Source organism: Salvelinus alpinus, chromosome 16 (assembly GCF_045679555.1).
Source record: "Salvelinus alpinus chromosome 16, SLU_Salpinus.1, whole genome shotgun sequence".
Lineage (NCBI taxonomy): Eukaryota > Metazoa > Chordata > Actinopteri > Salmoniformes > Salmonidae > Salvelinus > Salvelinus alpinus.
The window spans coordinates 42,104,344-42,129,573 of record NC_092101.1 but is presented as its reverse complement, the minus strand read 5'-3'; the positions used below and the strand labels follow the sequence as shown (position 1 = coordinate 42,129,573).

General features: G+C 47.9%; 1 protein-coding gene across 3 annotated transcripts in view; it reads right to left on the bottom strand.

Annotated features, from left to right (window-relative positions):
* Positions 1 to 25,230, bottom strand: part of kank4 (KN motif and ankyrin repeat domains 4) — a 117,620-nt gene that overhangs the window by 58,734 nt on the left and 33,656 nt on the right. Inside the window, exon 3 of one of the 3 annotated variants that reach the window (XM_071346281.1) lies at positions 3,799 to 3,896. The exons of 1 other annotated variant lie outside the window; for it this stretch is intronic. The gene's annotated coding sequence lies outside the window, so the exon portion shown is untranslated. Of the gene's footprint in view, positions 1 to 2,695; positions 2,793 to 3,798; positions 3,897 to 25,230 lie in introns of those variants that run through there. One more of the 3 variants, XM_071346283.1, reaches the window with a different exon arrangement.

Genomic DNA, 25,230 nt, shown 5'->3' with positions numbered 1-25,230 from the left:
GCAGTAGTAGTAGTGGTAGTAGTAGCAGTAGTAGCAGCAGTAGCAGTAGTAGTAGTAGTAGCAGTAACAGTAGTAGTAGTAGTAGACGTAGTAGTAGTGGTAGTAGTAGTAGCAGTAACAGCAGTAGTAGTAGTGGTAGTAGTAGTAGCTGTAGTAGTAGTAGCAGTAGTAGCAGTAGTAGTAGTGGTAGTAGTAGTAGCAGTAACAGTAGTAGTAGTAGTGGTAGTAGTAGTAGCAGTAACAGCAGTAGTAGTAGTTGTAGTAGTAGTAGCAGTAACAGCAGTAGTAGTAGTGGTAGTAGTAGTAGCAGTAACAGCAGTAGTAGTAGTGGTAGTAGTAGTAGCAGTAACAGCAGTAGTAGTAGTGGTAGTAGTAGTAGCAGTAACAGCAGTAGTAGTAGTGGTAGTAGTAGTAGCAGTAACAGCAGTAGTAGTAGTGGTAGTAGTAGCAGTAGCAGCAGTAGTAGTAGTGGTAGTAGTAGCAGTAACAGCAGTAGTAGTAGTGGTAGTAGTAGTAGCAGTAACAGCAGTAGTAGTAGTGGTAGTAGTAGTAGTAGTAGTAGTAACAGCAGTAGTAGTAGTGGTAGTAGTAGTAGCAGTAACAGCAGTAGTAGTAGTGGTAGTAGTAGCAGTAACAGCAGTAGTAGTAGTGGTAGTAGTAGTAGCAGTAACAGCAGTAGTAGTAGTGGTAGTAGTAGTAGTAGTAGTAGTAGTAGTAGTAGTAACAGCAGTAGTAGTAGTAGTGGTAGTAGTAGCAGTAACAGCAGTAGTAGTAGTGGTAGTAGTAGTAGCAGTAACAGCAGCAGTAGTAGTACTAGTAGCAGTAACAGCAGTAGTAGTGGTAGTAGAATTAGCAGTAGTAGTAGCAGTAGTAGAAGTAGTAATAGCAGTAGCAGTAGTAGCAGCAGTAGCAGTAGTAGTAGTAGTAGACGTAGTAGTAGTGGTAGTAGTAATAGCAGTAGCAGCAGTAGTAGTAGTGGTAGTAGTAGTAGCAGTAACAGCAGTAGTAGTAGCAGTAGTAGTAGCAGTAGTAGCAGTAGAAGCAGTAGCAGCAATAGTAGCAGCAGTAGCAGCAGAAACAGTAGTAGTAGCAGTAGCAGTAGTAGAAGTAGTAGTAGTGGTAGTAGTAGTAGAAGTAGTAGTAGTGGTAATAGTAGTAGTGGCAGTAGTAGTAGCAGTAGCAGCAGTAGTAGTAGTGGTAGTAGTAGTAGAAGTAGTAGTAGTAGCAGTAGTAGAAGTAGTAGTAGTGGTAGTAGTAGTAGAAGTAATAGTAGTGGTAGTAGTAGTAGCAGAAGCAGCAGTAGTAGTAGCAGTAGCAGCAGTAGTAGCAGCAGTAGCAGTAGTAGCAGTAGCAGTAGCAGCAGTAGCAGCAGTAGCAGTAGCAGTAGCAGTACTAGTAACAGTATCAGTAGTAGCAGTAGTAGTAGTAGTAGTAGTAGTAGAAGTAATAGTAGTGGTAGTAGTAGTAGCAGAAGCAGCAGTAGTAGTAGCAGTAGCAGCAGTAGTAGCAGTAGTAGCAGTAGTAGTATTAGTAGCAGTACTAGCAGCAGTAGTAGCAGTAGTAGTAGTAGCAGTACTAGTAACAGTAGCAGTAGTAGCAGTAGTAGTAGTAGTAGCAGTAGCAGTAGCAGTAGCAGTAGCAGTAGCAGTAGTAGCAGTAGTAGCAGTAGCAGTAGCAGTGCTAGTAACAGTAGCAGTAGTAGCAGTAGTAGTAGTAGTAGCAGTAGCAGTAGTAGCAGTAGCAGTAGTAGCAGTAGTAGCAGTAGCAGTAGCAGTACTAGTAACAGTAGCAGTAGTAGCAGCAGTAGTAGCAGTACTAGCAGCAGTAGTAGCAGTACTAGCAGCAGTAGTAGCAGTACTAGCAGCAGTAGTAGCAGTACTAGCAGCAGTAGTAGCAGTACTAGCAGCAGTAGTAGCAGTACTAGCAGCAGTAGTAGCAGTACTAGCAGCAGTAGTAGCAGTACTAGCAGCAGTAGTAGCAGTACTAGCAACAGTAGTAGCAGTACTAGCAGCAGTAGTAGCAGTACTAGCAGCAGTAGTAGCAGTACTAGCAACAGTAGTAGCAGTACTAGCAGCACACCCCGTATACACTATTGATCTTATTACTGTGACCGCTACAGAACCCTGTTTCCCCACACACACTTACACGGACATGCACACACACGTGGACGGACTCTGCAGTAGTAGTAGCACACACAGATAGGTGCACACCCTCATACTCACATACGTACACACACAGAGGGAGGGAAATTAGTTGGCCGGTTTCCAGTAAGGGTAGACAAACTGAATGTTCATTTCCCTCCATGTGTATTAGTGGAACATGTCTGCTTGTTTCTCCTGCAATGCAGCAGCAGCAACGGCTAACAAGGGAAGTAGAAACACACTGGAACGAGTTACCGCTCCGCTGACACAGCAGCCTGGCTCCATACACAGCAGCCTGGCTCCATACACAGCAGCCTGGCTCCATACACAGCAGCCTGGCTCCATACACAGCAGCCTGGCTCCATACACAGCAGCCTGGTTCCATACACAGCAGCCTGGCTCCATACACAGCAGCCTGGCTCCATACACAGCAGCCTGGCTCCATACACAGCAGCCTGGCTCCATACACAGCAGCCTGGCTCCATACACAGCAAACCAGACACACACATGCAGACGCTCTCTCGTAAAACATAGGAGGCACATACATCTCTCACCTCTACTGCTCCGAGCATCACGTCCCCATGTAGTCCGCAGAGAGATGGAGAGGAGAAGGGAAGAGGAGAGGAGAGGAGAGGAGAGGAGAGGAGAGGAGAGGAGAGGAGAGGAGAGGAGAGGAGAGGAGAGGAGAGGGGGAGAAGAGAGGAGAGGGGAGAGGAGAGGGGAGAAGAGAGGAGAGGGGGAGAAGAGAGGAGAGTGGGAGAGGAGAGGAGAGGAGAGGGGGAGAAGAGAGAAGGGGGAGAAGAGAGGAGAATGGGAGAGAAGAGGGGGAGAGGAGAGGAGAAGGGGAGAGGAGAAGAGAGGAGAGGGTGGAGAAAAGAGGGGGAGAAGAGATGAGAGGGGAGAGGAGAGGGGGAGAAGAGATGAGAGGGGGAGAAGAGAGGAGAGGGTGGAGAAAAGAGGGGGAGAAGAGATGAGAGGGGAGAGGAGAGGGGGAGAAGAGAGGAGAGGGGAGAGGAGAGGGGGAGAAGAGAGGAGAGGGTGGAGAAAGAGAGGGAGAGGAGAGGGGGAGAAGAGATGAGAGGGGAGAGGAGAGGGGGAGAAGAGAGGAGAGGGTGGAGAAAGAGAGGGAGAGGAGAGGGGAAAAGAGAGGAGAGGGGGAGAGGAGAGGGGGAGAGGAGAGGAGATGGGGAGTGGAGAGGAGATGGGGAGTGGAGAGGAGATGGGGAGAGGAGAGGAGATGGGGAGAGGAGAGGGGGAGAAGAGAGGAGAGGGGAGAGGAGAGGGGGAGAAGAGATGAGAGGGGAGAGGAGAGGGGGAGAAGAGATGAGAGGGGAGAGGAGAGGGGGAGAAGAGAGGAGAGGGTGGAGAAAAGAGGGGGAGAAGAGATGAGAGGGGAGAGGAGAGGAGATGGGGAGAGGAGAGGGGGAGAAGAGAGGAGAGGAGAGGGGAGGAATAAAGAGGGTAAAGAAAGACGGGAGGGAAGGAAAAAGGGAGACTGACAGCGTAAATAGAGAGGAGCGTAGAGAGAGAAAACAGACAGGGCGACAAAAGGAGGCAGACAGATGGAAACAGAGATAAACAGAGGAGAGTCATAGAGAGAAGGAGAGAAGAAAAAAAGAGGAGGATGAGTCAGAGAGAGAGAGGGGATTCCTCTCACCTGCTGTGCAGCCAGCTCTTCTCCTCTATTCCCCTCTTCCTTTCGTCCTTTCCTCTCTGCCGTCTGCACGCGCTACTGCCGCCTTCTCTCCCTCTCAACTTCAATCCAGCACCAAAAAAAGAGAAGGGAGGAAAAGAAAGGAGGTTGGTGCTGAGAAGAGAGGAGAGGAAGCGATAGTCAGGCAGTTGCTCTGTGTATTGGCTCTATGATTGGTCACCCTCTGCCTACCTACAGCAATGAGCTCTATGATTGGTCACCCTCTCCCTACCTATAGCAATGAGCCCTGTGATTGAGCACCCTCTCCCTACCTACAGCAATGAGCTTTGTGATTGAGCACCCTCTCCCTACCTACAGCAATGAGCTCTATGATTGGTCACACTCTACATCGATGAGCTCTTTGAGAAAAATTGAGACCAACAAAGAATAATACCTAGAAACACAAAATCCAAACAACTGTCTGTCTGTCTGTCTGTCTGTCTGTCTGTCTGTCTGTCTGTCTGTCTGTCTGTCTGTCTGTCTGTCTGTCTGTCTGTCTGTCTGTCTGTCTGTCTGTCTGTCTGTCTGTCTGTCTGTCTGTCTGTCTGTCTGTCTGTCTGTCTGTCTGTCTGTCTGTCTGTCTGTCTGTCTGTGTGTGTGTCTGTGTGTGTGTGTGTGTGTGTGTGTGTGTGTGTTTAAACAGCCCTATCTCTTATCTCCCTCTGCATTAGTTCTTCAGGCAGGACTGGAGCAGGCCCCAGAGACTATGACACTATTACCAAGCCACTTTATTACAAAGTCTGCACACCCCCTGAGGGGGACACACACTCACGGAGAGGGACACACACACTCACAGAGAGGGACACACACACTCTCAGAGAGGGACACACACACTCTCAGAGAGGGACACACACACTCACAGAGAGGGACACAGACTCTCAGAGAGGGACACAGACTCTCAGAGAGGGACACACACACTGACAGAGAGGGACACACACACTGACAGAGAGGGACACACACACTCACAGAGAGGGACACACACACTCACAGAGAGGGACACACACACTCACAGAGAGGGACACACACACTGACAGAGAGGGACACACACACTGACAGAGAGGGACACACACACTCACAGAGTGGGACACACAAACCCCCTGAGAGGGACACACACTCACAGAGATTCATTTCCCAGGTTCCTGTTTGATTTAGTGAACTGGCCGGGGTTTGTCATATATCCATATCCACATATCAGCCAGCTCTCAGGGGGTGTGTCAGACCAGCTCTCAGGGAGTGTGTCAGACCAGCTCTCAGGGGGTGTGTCAGACCAGCTCTCAGGGGGTGTGTCAGACCAGCTCTCACTCCCTGTCTGGAGTGGTGAGGTGGGTGTGATTGTGCCGAGCCGGGCCCTGTCTGGACAGACATCCTGAGGAAGGGCAGAGTGTGAAGAACTGATAAGGCCGGTGGAGGGAAAGGACTGTTTACGTTGTGATGGATGCCTTTGAGCTACACTGCTCCTGAGACACACAGGCTAATGGAAACACTGAACTATAGGGAGGGAGGGAGGGAGGGAGGGAGGGAGGGAGGGAGGGAGGGAGGGAGGGAGGGAGGGAGGGAGGGAGGGAGGGAGGGAGGGAGGGAGGGGAGAAAGAGTGATCCTTGTTGACCCATGACTGACAGGTATTAGAACATGACACACAAACTAGCCTTCTGTGACCTCCCAAATGACTCTGTCTGCTTCCCCCCTCATGTTGTCTGTCTCCTCCCTCATGTTGTCTGTCTCCTCCCTCATGTTGTCTGTCTCCTCCCTCATGTTGTCTGTCTCCTCCCTCATGTTGTCTTTCTCCCCCCTCATGTTGTCTGTCTCCTCCCTCATGTTGTCTGTCTCCTCCCTCATGTTGTCTGTCTCCTCCCTCCTGTTGTCTTTCTCCCCCCTCATGTTGTCTGTCTCCCCCTCCTGTTGTTTGTTTTCTCCCTCCTGTTGTCTGTCTCCTCCCTCATGTTGTCTGTCTCCTCCCTCATGTTGTCTGTCTCCTCCCTCATGTTGTCTGTCTCCTCCCTCATGTTGTCTGTCTCCTCCCTCATGTTGTCTGTCTCCTCCCTCATGTTGTCTGTCTCCTCCCTCCTGTTGTCTTTCTCCCCCCTCATGTTGTCTGTCTCCCCCTCCTGTTGTCTGTCTCCCCCGTCCTCTTGTCTGTCTCCCCCCTTCTGTTGCTCCTGTTGTCTGTATTGTTCACTGTTTCTGTCCCCTGTTTCTCTATAGAGGTTCAGGGACAATAACAATGATTTAACAATGATCTGTTCTCTCTCTTACTGTGCCTGTCTTTAACATACAGTACAGGCATGGAGGGAGGCAGTGAGGCAGGGAGCAGGGAGGCAGGGAGCAGGGAGGGAAGCAGTGAGGCAGGGAGCAGGGAGGCAGGGAGCAGGGAGGCAGGGAGCAGGGAGGGAAGCAGTGAGGCAGGGAGCAGTGAGGCAGGGAGCAGGGAGCAGGGAGGCAGGGAGCAGGGAGGGAAGCAGTGAGGCAGGGAGCAGGGAGGCAGGGAGCAGGGAGCAGGGAGGCAGGGAGCAGGGAGCAGGGAGGGAAGCAGTGAGGCAGGGAGCAGTGAGGCAGGGAGCAGGGAGGCAGGGAGCAGGGAGCAGGGAGGGAAGCAGTGAGGCAGGGAGCAGGGAGGCAGGGAGCAGGGAGGCAGGGAGCAGTGAGGCAGGGAGGCAGGGAGCAGGGAGGCAGGGAGGCAGGGAGCAGGGAGGCAGGGAGCAGGGAGGCAGGGAGCAGGGAGGCTGGGAGCAGGGAGGCAGGGAGCAGGGAGGCAGGGAGGCAGGGAGCAGGGAGGCAGGGAGCAGGGAGGCAGGGAGGCAGGGAGCAGGGAGGCAGGGAGCAGGGAGGCAGGGAGCAGGGAGGCAGGGAGCAGGGAGGCAGGGAGCAGGGAGCAGGGTCAGAGAGGAGCAGCCAGAGAAAATGAATGGAGAAAGAGCAAAGCCCTCTTGTTAAAATGGAACAAAACAGTTATGACAGGAAACAGAGAGCAGGGAGGATTTTTTCTCTGTTCTTTTCAATCCTTTTTGTCTTATACACACGTCATTGTCTTTTTCTCTCTATTTTCACACATTTTGTTCTCTCATTACCTTATACACATAATGTAGGCCTCTCTCTCTCTCTGCCCCTCTCTCTCTCTGTCTGCCTCTCAATTCAATTACATTTAAGGGCTTTATTGGCATGGGAAAAAATCTCTGTCTCTCTCTATCTCTCTGTCTCTCTCTCTCCCTCTCCGTTTCGTTCACCTTGTGTAGACGGGAGACTAAACAGCCTCCGCTATCACTAATCGCTAAAGCCAGAAGTCAAACCACTCGCCAGCAGACCCACAGGTCAGTGGAGGAGAGCAGCAGCTTAGTCTGCACTGGGAGAGGAGTGGGGCTGTATCCTGTAGCCCATTATCATATCAAGATGATACTGTAACCTGTGACCCTGACTAAAGCATTTAGCCTCAGTAAATAATGAGCGTCAAGACTCTGAAAACATTTCCCAGGGATCTCTAGTTACATAACCAATCAGGAAGATGTACAATAATTTGGTTAATTTCATTAATTATGTAATCTTATTTCAAATGCCTGCTCGCTGCTGACATTTTACAGTTTGACAGAAATCTGCATCTGTCGTAGTAGGATTGGTTTTGCGTTACAGAACCATGTGGGCTACGGTCAGGCCAGCTCTCACTGCCTTACTGTAGCAGTGTCTCTTGTTAACAGGAAATAGAACTACCTTTATCTGCCCAAAGGGAGTCCTAGCTTTGTGTTTGCATAATGATTTTTTTCCACAAAAAAACGACTAAAACTTTGTAATGCACACAAACAGAAGAAAAGCCCTGCTTTTAAACTCGACCACATTGCCTAATTGCCTAATTGCTGATAACAATGAAAATAGCCCGTTGAGTAAATAAACTGTTCATTTTAGGAATGTTTTGGGAGTTTAGTCTTGGTACAAATTCATCTCTTTCTAACCAGAAGAATGTAGCCTATGAACTGTCCTACAGCCACACTGAGGAGAGGAGAGGAGGAGATAGGACAGGAGTGGGGAGGAGGGGAGAGGGGAGAAGGGGAGAGGAGAGGGGAGAAGGGGAGATAGGAGAGGAGAGGACAGGAGAGGAGAAGGGGGAGGAGGGGAGAGGAGAGGGGAGGAGAGGGGATAGGAGAGAAGAGGAGAGGGGAAGAGGGGAGATAGGAGGGGAAAGAGGAGGAGGGGAGAGGAGAGGGGGGAGGGGAGAGGAGAGGGGAGGAGAGGGGATAGGAGAGAAGAGGAGAGGGGAAGAGAGGAGAGGAGAGGGGGGAGGGGAGAGGAGAGAAGAGGAGAGGGGAAGAGGGGAGATAGGAGAGGAAAGGGGAGGAGGGGAGAGGAGAGGAGAGGAGAGGAGAGGAGAGGAGAGGAGAGGAGAGGAGAGGAGAGGAGAGGAGAGGAGAGGAGAGGAGAGGAGAGGAGAGGAGAGGGGAGGAGAGGAGAGGAGAGGAGAGGAGAGGAGAGGGGGGAGGGGAGGGGAGAGTATCCCTTTTTGTTTCTCAAAGCCTGAGGCTATGTCGGTGGATAAGGTCTGGACTGCAGTCACTTCAGTGGACGTCTGGTAGCCATATCCCCCAGCGCCGGACTCTCCTTCCCCTCTAGCCACTCCAGCCTATCTACCCTGCCTCTCCGAACCTCTCCTCCTCCATCGATTTAAGGTCAGGCCCCTGATCCACGCCCTCTTAATGCTTAGAGAGTACGCTAAATATAAACAAAAAGAACAGCACAGGATATTGGACAGGCATGAGGAATGGGGCTGGGCGGCGGGCAAGCTGGGAAGATAAAGTTGACCACGGTTGGTTGTTTAGATGTGATTTATTCTACAGGGAGAAGTCAGGCTGAATGTCACGACACGAAGAGAAGGAAAAGAGGAGAGAGGAGGAGAGAAAAAAGAGGAGAAAAGATGACTCAATCCAAGGAAAGAAATGGAGGATAGAAAGGAAGCAGAAGAGGGAAGGAGAGAGGGGAAAGGAGAGCGAGGAAAGGAGAGAGGGAAGGGGAGAGAGGAAAGGGGAGAGGGAAGGAGAGAGGGAAGGAGAGAGAGAGGAAAGGAGAGAGGAAAGGAGATAGTGGGAAGGAGAGAGGGGAAAGGCGTGAGGGAAGGAGAGAGGGAGGAAAGGAGAGAGGGAAGGAGAGAGAGGAAAGGAAAGAGAGGAAAGGAGAGAGGGAAGGAGATAGAGGAAAGGAGAGAGGGAAGGATAGAGAGAAAGGAGAGAGAGGAAAGGAGAGCGGGAAGGAGAGAGAGAGGAAAGGGGAGAGGGAAGGAGAGAGGGGAGAGAGAGGAAAAGAGAGAGGGAAGGAGAGAGGGAAGGAGAGAGAACAAGGTGAGAGAGGAAAGGAGAGAGGGAAGGAGAGAGCGGGAAGGAGAGAGAGAGGAAAGGAGAGAGAGGAAAAGTGAGAGAGGAAAGGAGATAGAGGAAAGGAGAGAGGGGAAATGGAGAGAGAGAATGCGAAAGAGGAAAGGAGAGAGGGAAGGAGATAGAGGAAAAGAGAGAGGAAGGAGAGAGAGGAAAGGAGAGCGGGAGGGAGAGAGAGAGGAAAGGAGAGAGGGAAGGAGAGTGGGAAGGAGATAGAGGAAAGGAAAGAGAGGAAAGGAGAGAGGGAAGGAGAGAAAGGAAGGAGAGAGAGGAAAGGAGAGCGGGAAGGAGAGAGAGAGGAAAGGAGAGAGGGAAGGAAAGAGGGAAGGAAAGAGAGGAAAAGAGAGAGAGGGAAGGAGAGAGAACAAGGGGAGAGAGGAAAGGAGAGAGGAAAGGAGAGAGGGAAGGAGAGAGCGGGAAGGACAGAGAGAGGAAAGGAGAGAGAGAGGAAAGGAGAGAGAGGAAAAGTGAGAGAGGAAAGGAGAGAGGGAAGGAAGAAGATAGAGGAAAGGAGAGGGAGGAAATGGAGAGAGAGAATGAGAAAGAGGAAAGGAGAGAGGGAAGGAGATAGAGGAAGGAGAGAGAGGAAAGGAGAGTGGGAAGGAGAGAGAGAGGAAAGGAGAGAGGGAAGGAGAGAGAGGAAAGGAAAGAGAGGAAAGGAGAGAGGGAAGGAGATAGAGGAAAGGAGAGAGGGAATGAGAGAGAGGAATAGAGAGAGGGAAGGAGAGAGGGGAATGGAGAGAGGGAAGGAGAGAGAGGAAGGAGGGAGAGGAAAGGAGAGCGGGAAGGAGAGAGAGAGGAAAGGAGAGAGGGAATGAGAGAGGGAAGGAGAGAGGGGAAAAGAGAGAGAGAAGGAGAGAGAACAAGGAGAGACATGAAAGGAGAGAGGAAAGAAGAGAGAGGAAAGGAGAGAGGGAAGGAGAGAGAGGAAAGGAGAGAGGGAAGGAGAGCGAGAGCTAAAGAGAGAAGGAAGGAGAGAGAGGAAAGGGAGAGAGGAAAGGAGAGAGGAATGGAAAGAGAGGAAAGGAGAGAGGGAAGGAGATAGAGGAAAGGAGATAGGGAAGGAGAGAGAGGAATGGAGAGAGGGAAGGAGAGAGAGAAAGGAGAGAGAGGAAAGGAGAGAGGGAAGGAGAGAGGAAAAGATAGAGAGGGAAGGAGAGAGAACAAGGAGAGAGAGGAAAGGAGAGAGAGGAAAGGAGAGAGGGAAGGAGAGATAGAGGAAAGCAGAGAGGGAAGGAGAGAGAGGAAAAGCGAGAGAGGAAGGAGAGAGGGAAGAAGAGAGAGAGAGGAAAGGAGAGAGGGAAGGAGAGAGAGAGAGGAAAGGAGAGAGGGAAGGAGAGAGGGAAGGGGAGAGAGGGAAGGGGAGAGAGGGGAAAGGAGAGAGGGGAAATGGAGAGAGAGAAGGAGAGAGAGGAAAGGAGAGAGGGAAGGAGTGAGAGGAAAGGAGAGAGGAAAGGAGAGAGGGAGGAGGGAGGGAAGCAGAGAGGGAAGGAGAGAGAGGAAAGGAGAGAGGGAAGGAGAGTAGAAAGCATAGCATAACACATACTGTAGAACAGAATCAGAGAGAGGAGAGAAGTTGGCCAACAGCCATCCCATCCCCTATGGACTTGTGTGAGTCAGTCACAGTCACATTCATAGGGAGGACTGTGGTTTGGTTTGACTGAGGCTCCCCTAGAGATGATGGTCTGTCAGTTTGTCAGCTACCATATGTCTGAGTGGGAGGGTTGTGTTGTTCCCCACCAATACACACTGATCTGGGACAGACAGGGCTCAATGGAAGCTGCAGCATATTATGTTACATTATTATTATTCACATTCTAACTGGAGCCTGAAATGATGATGATGATGATGATGATGACCCAAGATGTATTCAGATAGTATCTATTCCTGAGGGAAATCATGGATGGTTATTACCCCCTCTAACTACCCTCTCTCAAATATCCCCCTCTAACTCTCCCCTCTCAAATAACCTCCTTTAACTCCCCCTCTCAAATAACCCCCTCTAACTCCCCTCCTTCAAATATCCCCCTCTAACTCTCCCCTCTCAAATAACCCCCTCTAACTCCCCTCACTCAAATAACCCCCTCTAACTCCCTCTCTCAAACAACCCCTCTAACTCCCTCTCTCAAATAACCTCCTCTAACTCTCCCCTCTCTCTTTATCTCTCAGCTCCACAGACAAACAACTATTTCTACAATAACATGTGCTGCAGTGGGGGTAAACAGTGTTGACATTACAACCATCCTCTCTAGACTAACGGCCAAAGGATTGCGTCTGTGTCCAAACGGCACTCTAATCTCTATATCATAGTGCACTACTTTTAACCAGAGCCTGGTCAAAAGTAGTGTACTACATAGGGAATAGGGTGCCATTTGGGATGCATATTTACGTTCAGTCAGACTTCAGTATGAGGTGTATGGTTTTCCTGTTAAAGAAAACTTCTCACAGGCTCTGGTACTTTTGGAGTCAAGACAAATATTTAATTTAGGGCCAGAGCTAATGCCTGATACAACGGCTGGTAATTTATACAGTGATCTGTACTGCTCATTAGATTCTGTTTCTTTTCCCACCCTGAGCCTCCCAGCCCTCCACCGCTATAACATATCTAACTTCAAGAGGCTATTACAAATGTAGGATCTTAATTTGACCTGTATTGTTGCAGCAAAAGAATACTGCAGCTACAGGATTTGAGTGTTTAGTCCATAATGTTGTTTGATCAGTGGTTAGGCTATTAGCTGGTCAACATGAGGCCACATCAAAAGTGCAATACTGTTAATATAACTGTGCATTAGTGCAGGTTTTCAGTGAATTTATGTAAATCACAAAGCTTCTCAGCAACAAAAGAGTGATCAAATTAAGATCCTACATTTATACCGTAACACTGGAGGTATGTATGTACATTAGAAATAGATCTTAGGAGAGTGTGTGAGATACACACATGAACTCATATTAACATACACACACATTCATACTGTAAGGAGCATGTACCAAGAGAAAATCATACACCGCTGTGAACTCATTTATGGAAAAAAGACAGGGGAAAAAACATAGCCATACAAATTCATACAGTACAAATGTATACAGTCAAACCTAGATATTCACAAGGGAAGACAAAGGATGTGAAACTGTCAAGAGGCATAGTCAAATTCATATATTAAAGAAGCAGTCTTCAGCCTGTAGTTTTGAAAGTGATGTTCACAACCCAAAGGTGGTCCCATTTGTTGTGTACTACGTCATCCAATTCTGTACTATTTCATCCATTGTATGTGATATGTTACGAATTTGTTGTGCTTAAGATCCCAGGGGGCATCTTTAATATAGAATACCATACGCTCTATCTGGTGAAGAACCCTCCACTGAACACATCATAAATCTGGGATCAGACTCTCTGTCACACACACACGTTTACGTGCAAGTGCACAAACACTAGAAAACCAGAGGAATGCCGAAATTAAAAAGTGTGGACAGACAAGCAAAGCCCATTACAACCAACTCACAATGCAGTTAGGATAGTTAGCTAGAGTACAAATTAGGCTGGTGAGTATATCGGTTCAAAACATTCTGCCTCATACTATTCACTAGTGTATCAGCATGAAACAGAGCTCATTTATGAAAACAATGAGTTATACCCCAAATCTCTCACCCTTACCACCCTCTCCTCTCTCTCCCCACTCCCCTTCTATCCTCTCCCCTCTTCCTCCCTCTCTCCTCTCCCTCCCCTCTCTGCTCTCCTCCTCTCTCTCCCCTCTCCCCCTTCCTCATTAATGAGTGAATATAAAGATTGAGCTGTGATGTTATAAAGCTGAGATGACAACACTGGGACTAACAAGCCTATGGGGAGTTTATTGGTTCATAGCATTATGCCTCACTACATTATACACTGTGTATCAGTATATTATTTTGGCTATAAAATATGAAACTAATAACATATACCCCATTTCCTCAAACCTCTCAATCTCACTCCCTCTCCTCTCTTCCGCCCCTCCTCCCCTCTAACAGCCTCTGGGATAAGTTTAATCGCCTAGGAAAATACAAACTGTAACGAATCTCGTTGGTGGAAGGAGAAGAGGCCCAAAATGCAGCGTGGTTAGTGTTCGTCATATTTAATTAAAACTGAACACTACACAAAATAACAACGAGGAAAAAATGAAAATGAAACAGTTCTGCCAGGTGAACATACACTAAACATAAAACAACCACCCAAAACACACAATGGAAAACAGGCTACCTAAATACGGCCCCCAATCAGAGACAACGATAAACAGCTGCCTCTGATTGGGAACCACACCAGGCCAAACACATAGAAAACAAACAACCTAGAAAAAAGAACATAGACTGCCCACCCCAACTCCCTGACCAACGTAACACAAAGACATAAAAAAGAAACTAAGGTCAGAACGTGACACGAACAAAGGATCTAATTCAGGAAAGTTGTATTCCTGGTTGAAATGCCTCTCTAATATCCAAAAGATCTTTCCGGCTGTATGTAATAATGCAAAGAAGGTTCTGGGCTAATAATGTGAGAAATAACATTTAAAAAACTTGAAACAAGGTGGCCATGTCTATCGACGCCATCTTGTTCACAACACAGTCTTTCCCACTGAGAAGTACTATCTCTGCCATGGCTTTGATGTTCTATTTTTTAACTATCAGCCCTTTCTGACTAGCCCTCAGCCAAATTGATCTGAAATTAACAGACGGTTTGTTCTGTATCACATCGCATCGTGCTGCTGAAGTGAAAAATGTCATATATGGTAGGAAGAAAAATAAAACATTTCTCTGAGGAAAAAAAAAAGTTTCCACTTTTTTGGTGGTGGCAATAATCCATCACGTAGTAATAGCATTAGGGTGTCTGTTTGGTAATAGTGCAGTAAGCACACTGGGGTGTCTGTTTGGTAATAGTGCAGTAAGCACACTGGGGTGTCTGTTTGGTAATAGTGCAGTAAGCACACTGGGGTGTCTGTTTGGTAATAGTGCAGTAAGCACACTGGGGTGTCTGTTTGGTAATAGTGCAGTAAGCACACTGGGGTGTCTGTTTGGTAATAGTGCAGTAAGCACACTGGGGTGTCTGTTTGGTAATAGTGCAGTAAGCACACTGGGGTTTCTGTTTGGTAATCGTGCAGTAAGCACACTGGGGTTTCTGTTTGGTAATCGTGCAGTAAGCACACTGGGGTTTCTGTTTGGTAATCGTGCAGTAAGCACACTGGGGTTTCTGTTTGGTAATAGTGCAGTAAGCACACTGGGGTGTCTGTTTGGTAATAGTGCAGTAAGCACACTGGGGTTTCTGTTTGGTAATAGTGCAGTAAGCACACTGGGGTGTCTGTTTGGTAATAGTGCAGTAAGCACACTGGGGTTTCTGTTTGGTAATCGTGCAGTAAGCACACTGGGGTTTCTGTTTGGTAATAGTGCAGTAAGCACACTGGGGTGTCTGTTTGGTAATAGTGCAGTAAGCACACTGGGGTTTCTGTTTGGTAATCGTGCAGTAAGCACACTGGGGTTTCTGTTTGGTAATCGTGCAGTAAGCACACTGGGGTTTCTGTTTGGTAATAGTGCAGTAAGCACACTGGGGTGTCTGTTTGGTAATCGTGCAGTAAGCACACTGGGGTTTCTGTTTGGTAATAGTGCAGTAAGCACACTGGGGTGTCTGTTTGGTAATAGTGCAGTAAGCACACTGGGGTGTCTGTTTGGTAATCGTGCAGTAAGCACACTGGGGTGTCTGTTTGGTAATAGTGCAGTAAGCACACTGGGGTTTCTGTTTGGTAATCGTGCAGTAAGCACACTGGGGTTTCTGTTTGGTAATCGTGCAGTAAGCACACTGGGGTTTCTGTTTGGTAATAGTGCAGTAAGCACACTGGGGTGTCTGTTTGGTAATAGTGCAGTAAGCACACTGGGGTGTCTGTTTGGTAATAGTGCAGTAAGCACACTGGGGTTTCTGTTTGGTAATAGTGCAGTAAGCACACTGGGGTGTCTGTTTGGTAATAGTGCAGTAAGCACACTGGGGTTTCTGTTTGGTAATAGTGCAGTAAGCACACTGGGGTTTCTGTTTGGTAATCGTGCAGTAAGCACACTGGGGTTTCTGTTTGGTAATCGTGCAGTAAGCACACTGGGGTTTCTGTTTGGTAATAGTGCAGTAAGCACACTGGGGTGTCTGTTTGGTAATAGTGCAGTAAGCACACTGGGGTGTCTGTTTGGTAATAGTGCAGTAAGCACACTGGGGTTTCTGTTTGGTAATAGTGCAGTAAGCACACTGGGGTGTCTGTTTGGTAATAGTGCAGTAAGCACACTGGGGTGTCTGTTTGGTAATAGTGCAGTAAGCACACTGGGGTTTCTGTTTGGTAATAGTGCAGTAAGCACACTGGGGTGTCTGTTTGGTAATAGTGCAGTAAGCACACTGGGGTTTCTGTTTGGTAATAGTGCAGTAAGCACACTGGGGTTTCTGTTTGGTAATCGTGCAGTAAGCACACTGGGGTGTCTGTTTGGTAATAGTGCAGTAAGCACACTGGGGTGTCTGTTTGGTAATAGTGCAGTAAGCACACTGGGGTGTCTGTTTGGTAATAGTGCAGTAAGCACACGGGGGTTTCTGTTTGGTAATAGTGCAGTAAGCACTGATGGAATGAAGGCCTGAACGCCCTGGCTAGAGCGGAGGCCGATGTATAAATACAACACATTCATCTGTAGTGTGCCAGCTAGCCTGACGAATGAGCTGCTGCTTTTTGACAGCACAAAAAAAACGTTTAGTTATAGCATGCATTTTCTCAATATATTAAAGCGCCTTTCCAGGCAGACGGGATGACATTTACAAAGTGACTGACGAGGTTGTCAAGCTGTAAAAAATATTTGAAAAGTTGAATATGGTTATAGATATTGTTTTCTATGTTCAAAGACCATGTTTAACCAGATTTCAAGAGACAGACATCGACAGACTTCATGTCAGGACCCGGTGCTAGAAACAGTCACTAAATCGGCAGAACCCAGAAGATGAGGCAGACACAGCAGTACTAGAGATGGTGGTTTAATAAAAAAATAGATAACTTCCAAAATACAAAGAAAATCCACAAAGTGGTAAAAACAGCAAGGGAAAAAACAAACCTAAAAGACTAATCCAAAATACAAAAGAACAAAACCAGAGAACCTCTGGAAAATCCAACAAGAGAAAAATATATGATCACAACAAGGCTTGGGCTGGGGCTGGGTGCTAACATACAAACACTGAGCAAGGAACTAAGGAACACACAGGGATTAAATACTAACAAGGGAACGACATACAGGTGCAAACAATAATAGAGCAAGGGAAAAACAAAAGGTACAAAAAAGGTGCAATGGGGACATCTAGTGACAAAAAACCAGAACAGTCCTGGCCAAAACCTGACACTTCAAGAGCAACATGTAGGACTTCTGTAACCTGTGTGGCTCAGTTGGGTGTCCTGTGTGGCTCAGTTGTTAGAGCAGGGCGCTTGCATTGTCAGTGTTGTGTGTTTGATTCCCGGGTCCATCCACAAGTAAAATGTATGCACACATGATTGGAAGTCGCAAAAGTGTTTGCTAAATGGCATATATGCATATTATTATATTCTTAACTATTGTAGCTAGCAAAGACTCTATAGGACATCTGATTTTATCAGTGCTGTTGCTGGTCTCTGCCAAATTGTAACACTCTGCAGAGAAATCTCACGCTAAATCTTCAGGCAAAAACATAGAGTATATCTGCAGTATGTTTCCAGTATGTCATATAATTTCTACATCATGGGAGTGTATAATTATGTATGTTTGAATAACTAAATTTGTTTCATGATCTGAAGCTGCTTAGGGAATACTTGAGTGATGAGGTCTGGAACAGTCACACACAGAAGAGTCACTCGCTTTCCCTTGGTCTCTCTCAGTCACACACATGCACAAACACAAGCACTCACGTGCACACACACATGCACAAACACAAGCACTCACGTGCACAAACACTACTTCACATACATTCCCTGTGACCCACTGCTAGCATGCTTTCAGTCTTTCTGGCGTCTGCCCCTCTCTCGCTAGCAAAGAGACAGTATTATATTCTCTCCCCACCCCCTAGTGTTTGATCTGCCTTGTCTTTCATCGTGGCTCCACTCGTCTTTCCCAGTGCTGAGTGCCACTGCCCACCAGCACGACACCACCTCTCAGGTTTCTCTCATCCCTACAGACGGACAGACAGACAGACAGACAGACAGGCGGGCGGGCAGACAGACAGACAGACAGGCGGGCGGGCAGACAGACAGACAGACAGACAGACGGGCGGGCGGGCGGGCAGACAGGCGGGCGGGCAGACGGACGGACGGATGGACGGAGTGTGTACAGCTGGGGAGAGTTTAGACTGACTGGCCCTGAATCAGCCATCTCCTGGATCCACGACAACAGACAAGTGTTTCTGGCAACAGTTAGCATGTTGCTTAATCTGCACTATGTAGAGATGTACTAATATGCTGTTTTCTATTATGTGCCTACATTGTGATTCTGACTTTGACTATAAAGTTTAATTAAATAAAAAACAATCGTTGACAAAAAGAGGGTTAAGCTCTGCACACAATTTCATATCTTGATCCTGTTCCCCTATTCTAGTGTAGAGGTTTAGTAGACGTGTTGGTGAGGGTACTGTCACAGTATGTGTGGACAGATGGAAGCGTGAGGCCATTATTTCCAAGGACAGCTTCTAATCTCTGTCTCTCTTCTACTACTAGAGGAGGAAAGACAAGCAGTAGGGCAGGGAAGAGTATTCCCTGTGCAGGGGAGAGATATCAAATGAAAGGCCTCTCTCTCTGTCCTCTCCTCTGCCTCTCTCTTTTCTCCTCTCCTGGAAGAAATTACACAGAACTCAAGGGTTCTCAAGGTCAACCGCACGCACGCACGCACACACACACACACACACACACACACACACACACACACACACACACACACACACACACACACACACACACACACACACACACACACACACACACACACACACACACACACACACACACACACACACACACACACACACACACACACACACACACAAACACACACGCTCTATCCCTGAGGAGTGTATGGTTAGACACCAGGTCTTCTGGTGAGGGGGCCTGTTAATTACCTACTGCAAGGTGGTCATGTGATTGACAGCCTCTCTCTCTTTCATACACAGATGGGTCTACTTTAAGCTACTGTCACGCCTATTCCCATTCTCCCTCTCCAGCGCTCCACGTCGCCGATCTATTAACCACCGATCCTGGTACCATCATTACGCACACCTGCTCCCCATCATTACGCACACTTGGACCTCATCATCACCTTGATTACTCTCCTTTTATTTAGCCCTCAGTAGCCTCAGTCAAAAGGCAGTATTGGTTTTGTCTCGTTCAGTACGCGTCTCCTGTTTAGTTTATCTGCCTTTTATTATTATTAACCTCGCCTTCTGCCCCTGCTTCCTGACTCCCAGCGCAATCATTACAGAACACTGCCTCGCAAATTATGGAAGCAGCTGGGTGAGGTCCTCCGTGTCCTCCACCACTTCGACGCCACCCGGGAGGATTCACCTCCAACTAGCAGAGGGCCTCTTACCGCAAGTTGTCCCAGCAGCCAGCCCCCCCAGCCTACGCAGCAGTCAGCCCACCAGCCTACCCATCAGTCAGCCCACCAGCCTATCCAGCAGTACGCCCCCCAACCTACCAAGCAGCTAGCCCACCAGCCTACCCAGCAGTCCACCCCCCAGTCTACCCAGCAGTCCACCCCCCAGCATACCCAGCAGACCACCCACCAGCCTACCCAGCAGTCCACCCCCCAACCTACCCAGCAGTCCACCCCCCAGCCTACCCAGCAGTCCACCCCCCAGCCTACCCAGCAGTCCACCCACCAGCCTATCCAGCAGTACGCCCCCCAACCTACCAAGCAGCTAGCCCACCAGCCTACCCAGCAGTCCACCCCCCAGTCTACCCAGCAGTCCACCCCCCAGCATACCCAGCAGACCACCCACCAGCCTACCCAGCAGTCCACCCCCCAGCCTACCCAGCAGTCCACCCCCCAGCCTACCCAGCAGTCCACCCCCCAGCCTACCCAGCAGTCCACCCACCAGCCTACCCAGCAGTCCACCCCCCAGCCTACCCAGCAGTCCACCCACCAGTCTACCCAGCAGTCCGCCCAGGGAGGCGATGCCCAACTGTCCCTCCCAGACAAGTATGACGGGACTCCAGATATGACGGGACTCCAAATGCTGTGGCTTCCTACTCCAGTGCTCCCTCTATTTCGCCCATCAGACGGGAGCCCCACCACCAAGATGTCCAAGGTTGCCATGGTAATTTCCCTACTGACCGGGTGGACGTTGGAGTGGGCTACAGCCGTCTGGGAGAGAGGAGAGGAAGTGCTGGTTTCCTACGAGAGGTTCGTGGCTCTGTTCAGGGCAGAGAGGGAGGTGAGTGACTATTCCAACTCCGGCAGGGTTCCCAGACAGCTGCGGAGTACGCCCTCACCTTCTGAACCGTGGCAGCCTCAGGCTCTGCACCCTATTCCGTAGAGGACTGCACAAGGAGGTCCAGCAGCCAGGAGGGGCACCAGCTTTAGCGGAGAGCGTCCCAACCCGAGGTCCACTGGGGCAGAGGTGCAGCCCCGTAATCATCCATCTCCCAGGGTAGGCGTGAGTATTCCATCATCATTGTTCTCTGCCAAACCCTTCCTGGCTTCCATTTCACTGGCTGGCTGTCCCTCAGGTGTTCTCTACAGCTCTAGTGGACTCCGGTGCCGCGGGGAATTTCATCGACCAGGCCCTCGCCTCCTCCCTGAACATCACTTTGCACCCGAATTTCCAGTCCAAGTCTTTTATTATTATTAAACTAATTTTCTGCGCCTGGTTACTGACTCCCAGCACATTACAGCTACCTACATTACACACACACACACACTGAGAAACACACACAAAAAAAAACACACAGTCACACTCATACACAACATCAGACACAACGATGTAAAAGCTTATACTAGTTTATTCTCATAAGTATAAACTGCTTGCACCCAAACAATACAGAAGTACACCAACAAAATCCCCGCCCATATTTAACCATGACACAGAGGGCATGCGAAGTTTAGTGGGCACAAAGCGTTAGGCTAGCTGGGGACCTCCCGGGTCTGCGAAGAGAGCTCCACTGTAATGGGTGTATTTTAGGAGGAACCCTGTGGCTTCAGAGGCCACTCATTATGTCTCAACACAAAGGTTGAGTTAAAGCTGCTGAGTGCACTAATTCTGTTTCTGACATAGAGGCAAATGCCCCATGTCCACCACTCCACTCTTATTCCCCAGATGTCTCTGTCTCTGTCTCGCTCTCTCTCTCTCTCGCGTTCTCTCTCTCTCGCGCTCTCTCTCGTGTTTTATTGTACTGTCTGTCAGTAGCTCTGTTATTGACACTACCTAACCAGCAGGTCCAGCCCAATACCGTGGGAGAAAAGGAGAGAGAGGACGGAGTAGCGTTTTTAAATGACCAGTTTCTTTAAATAGGACCTATTCTCCAACTTGCCCAGAAATGTGTGTTTAGGGTCAGTGCAGAGGACAAGTAGAGACAGACATGGTGAATGGCACAGTCCAGGGTCAACGTTTTGCGTGTCTAGAGTTAACGCTATAGACTCCAGAATTATGCATTGCCCCTATTGACAGGGGGCCCACTCACAGGTCTGTCACTCTCCCTTCTGTATTTCCTTGTCTAGCACCCTCAGTCTGTCAATAAAATCTAAAAGAAATATGTAAATGGAGAGTGAAATTCAACAGTCAAAGCAACAACAACAACAACAAAACCAAAGAGGTGGAAGAAAATGACATGGCCTCAATACATTTAGGGTGATTTTCACTTGACCGAAAGAGTGTTTATAGAAGGAATGGCCAGACCAAGGATTTGTTCTGCACCTCGTGAAATGCAGTGGGGAACAGACAAGGCCTTCTAGGCCTTCAGAGAAGGCCCAAGGATTTATAAAATAATTGTTATATTTTTTAAATATACATTTTTTTATTTCTTTTAAATTTTTTCAATAATATTAAAATAATGGTCTGATTATTTTCTTATTTTCAATGACAATCGGACTTATGTCTTCAGTTTGTGTTGAATTTGAAAGGGTTAAAACTGGGGAGTTTCTCCCGTTCTTCTTTGCAGATCCTTTCAAGCTCTGTCAGGTTGGATGTGGAGCGTCGCTGCACAGCTATTTTCAGGTCTCTCCAGAGATGTTCGATCAGGTTCAAGTCTCTGGCTGGGCCAGTCAAGGACATTCAGAGACTTGTCCTGAAGCCACTCCTGCGTTGTCCTGGCAGTGTGCTTAGGGTCGTTGTCCTTTGGAAGGTGAACCTTCACCCCAGTCTGAGGTCCTGAGCGCTCTGGAACAGGTTTTCATCAAGGATCTTTCTGTACTTTGCTTCGTTCATCTTTCCCTAGGATCCTGACTAGTCTCCCAGTCCCTGCCGCTGAAAAACTTCCCCACAGCATGATGCTGCTTCACCGTAGGGATGGTGCCAGGTTTCCTCTAGACGTGATGCTTGGCTTTCAGGCCAAAGAGTTCAATCTTGGTTTCATCAGACTAGAGAATCTTGTTTCTCATGGTCTGAGAGCCCTTTAGGTGCCTTTTGGTAAACTCCAAGGGGGCTGTCATGTGCCTTTTAATGAGGAGTGGCTTCCGTCTGGCCACTCTACCATAAAGGCCTGATTGGTGGAGAGCTGCAGAGATAGTTGTCCTTCTGGAAGTTTCTTCCATCCCCATAGAGGAATTCTGGAGCTCTGTCAGTGTGACCATCGGGTTCTTGGTCACCTCTCTGACCAACGCCCTTCTCCTCCAATTGCTCAGTTTGGCTGGGCGGCCAGCTCTAGGAAGAGTCTTGGTGGTTCCAAACTTCTTCCATTTAAGAGTGATGGAGGCCACCGTGTTCTTGGGGACCTTCAATGCTGCAGACATTTTTGGTACCCTTCCCCAGATCTGTGCCTCGACACAATCCTGTCTTGGAGCTCTACGGACAATTCCTTAGACCTCATGGTTTGGTTTTTGCTTTGACATACATTTTCTACCGTGGGACCTCAGGTGTGTGCCTTTCCAAATCATTTACAACAGGTGGACTCCAATCAAGTTGTAGAAACATTTCAATGATCAATGGAAACAGGATGCACCTGAACTCAATTTGGAGTCTCATAGCAAAGAGTCTGTTTTCACTTTGTCATTATGGGGTATTGTGATGCCATTATGGGGTATTGTGATGTCATTATAGGGTATTGTATGTAGATTGATGAGAACATGTTTTTATTTAATCCATTTTAGATAAAGGCTGTAACGTAACAAAATGTGAAAAAGTCAAGGGGTCTGAATACTTTCCGAATGCACTGTATCTAGCTAGCTCACCATTGGCTAGGCACCTCAGAAGCTAGATAGAAGGCATCTGCCATTCAACTGTATTAGAGCAGAATTTTGGAGTGACAGTGGAATCAACCAATCACATTTTGACTTGTAATGTGTGGGACCGTTTTTACAAAAAACGTATGGAAACATCCGCCTTCTCGGCGGTCGTCGTCTCCGGCTTTCTAGCTGCCACCGATCTACGTTTCTTTTTCCATTTGTTTTGTCTTGATTGTACACACCTGGTTCCCATTACGTTAATATTTATTCCCTATTTAACCCTCTAGTTCCCACATGGTTTTGTGTATGTTTGTTCTTTGTTTAGTGTTCTAAACTTCTGTGAGCTGGTGTGTTTTCCCTGCGTGGAAATGTTGTTGTTTCTTTTCGAGTAAAGTACATCTTTTACTCAGTTCTGTGTCCTGCGCCTGACTTCGTCCTAACCGCTGCACATTGACACATGACAACAACAAGTGTTATTGAAGAGGATGTTGTTGCTAATTTGTTAGCTTTACCCTTTTCAAGCTTAACTTTCATAAATAAATTACGTTTCAAATAATCCTCATCTGGTGAGTGGAACAGTTGTTTTTATTGCTGCTCGCTTGCTGTTGTTAGCTATCTCTTTTAGATTACCGGTTACTTTGTGTGATAAATGTGATAAAGATCTTTGGGAAGTAATAGTTGTACATTTTGATTTGGAAATGCTTAACCTAATAGTTGTTTTTGTATTCTTATGATTGGGAATCGTCTGCTTATCCTTTAACATCATGCTGTGTGTGACTGCTGTCTCTATATCGGCCTAGCTATGCGTTTTACAAAAGGTGCGCTCTACTACATGGAGTGCGCAGGTATTACAGTTGCTGTCCTTTCAGCATCATGAGCCTGTCAAACTCACATCCTTTGATGTGTCCCTTTTGGTGATGGTGTGATAGTGATGGCGTTAGGGTACCACACGGTATGTAAGCAGTGTGGTTGTTGTTGCTGTCTCGGGTCTGTTTGATTAAGTGATGCTATATATTCATTTATTTTTCTTGATTGTTGAGTATGGTACAACTTTTTGGAAGGCCCCCCCGAAGGCCTACACTCTTAGAAAAAAAGGTGCTATCTAGAACCTAAAAGAGTTCTTCGGCTGTCCCAATAGGAGAACCCTTTGGCAGAACTCTTTTGGGTTTCATGTAGAACACTCTGGGGAAAGGGTTCTACATGGAACCCAATAGGGTTCTTTCTGGAACCCAAAAGGGTTCTACCTGGAACCATAAATGGTTACCCTATGGGGAGAGCTGAAGAACCGTTTTGGAACCCTTTTTTCTAAAAGTGCGGCTCCAAAAGCCACAGTGCGCCACCGGTGAAATGTATTGGATTACTGTACTTGCTACATCATAGATTTATTTCAATGGCACAAGGAGAGAAGAGGAGAGCTGAGGAAAGGAGAGGTAGTGCGTTAGTTCTATGTTATAGGAGTCTCTGTGTGTTGATGGTCAGGGAGGGGGTTCAGTGAGAGGACGTCCAACAGGAAGCCAGTGAGTCTGGGAGGGAGTAGTTCACTGGTGGGAGTCAAGGGGACCACATGGGGTGAACTCTCTCCCAGACTCACTGGCTTCCTGTTCTTCAAAGGACCGGAGCTTGCCTAGGCTTCTTTGCACGTATGCACACACACCCTCCCTGGCTGGGATAAAGTCAGGACCTCTCTTATCATCGCTACATACGTGGCCTTGTTCTCTCCAACCTATCTGTTTAATGAACATTAAAAACACTCTCCTAGAATTTCTCATAACAGCCACAAATAACGTCTGAAACAGTGACTGACTCGACTTGCTGCTTCACTCCCATAAGAACAGTAGATCTACCTAGGAACTGTGTTGACACGCACAAACACACACACACACACACACACAGAGTACGGAGTTCAGGAAACTAGCAGAACTAGCAGAAGGTATACATTGGAAGAGCAGATGGTCTTACAGTACAGTTGACTGAAGATGAACTGTTTTGTGGGAGAGAGAGATTCAGGGCATGCACTGTACCAGTTTGGACAGTTAGTTATTTTTTATATCTTTAATCATTTGGATAATGCTCTCACAGCATGGCTGGTAGAAAACAGAGGGAACATGTGTATGATTATGTTACATGTGTTGAGATGTTGACAGTGTTATAACGGTTAAGGCTTAAAACATTGCTTTCCTGTGAACAGTCCTGAAACACTTACACACATACCACAGACCCTCACAGCAGTCCTGGGGCTGGGACCCTCACAGCAGTCCTGGGGCTGGAAACCTCACCACAGATATACGTTGACCAATTACTCACTCTCAGACACTTTAGAGGAAAAAGGAGAGGACGAGGTTCCCATGAATCACATCCCATACATCAAATGGGTAAAAGGAGACAGTCTGATACCCATTCTAAAGGATCCAAAATTACCATCAGAAGTCACTGGAGTGCCTACATTTCCACCCCTACCTCCAACCCACCCCTACCTCCAAAAAAAAGAATAGAGTTTACTTCCTGTGTAATGGAGAGATTCTAAGCTCATTAATCATAATTATGGTATTACATTTGCCACATAGAAGTGCTGCAACGCATGTACACAGGCAACGCAAGCACCCCCCTCCCCCCCCCCCCCCACACACACACCATCTCTCAGCCAATGAAAACACACACACACACTCTCTCCTGGCTCGC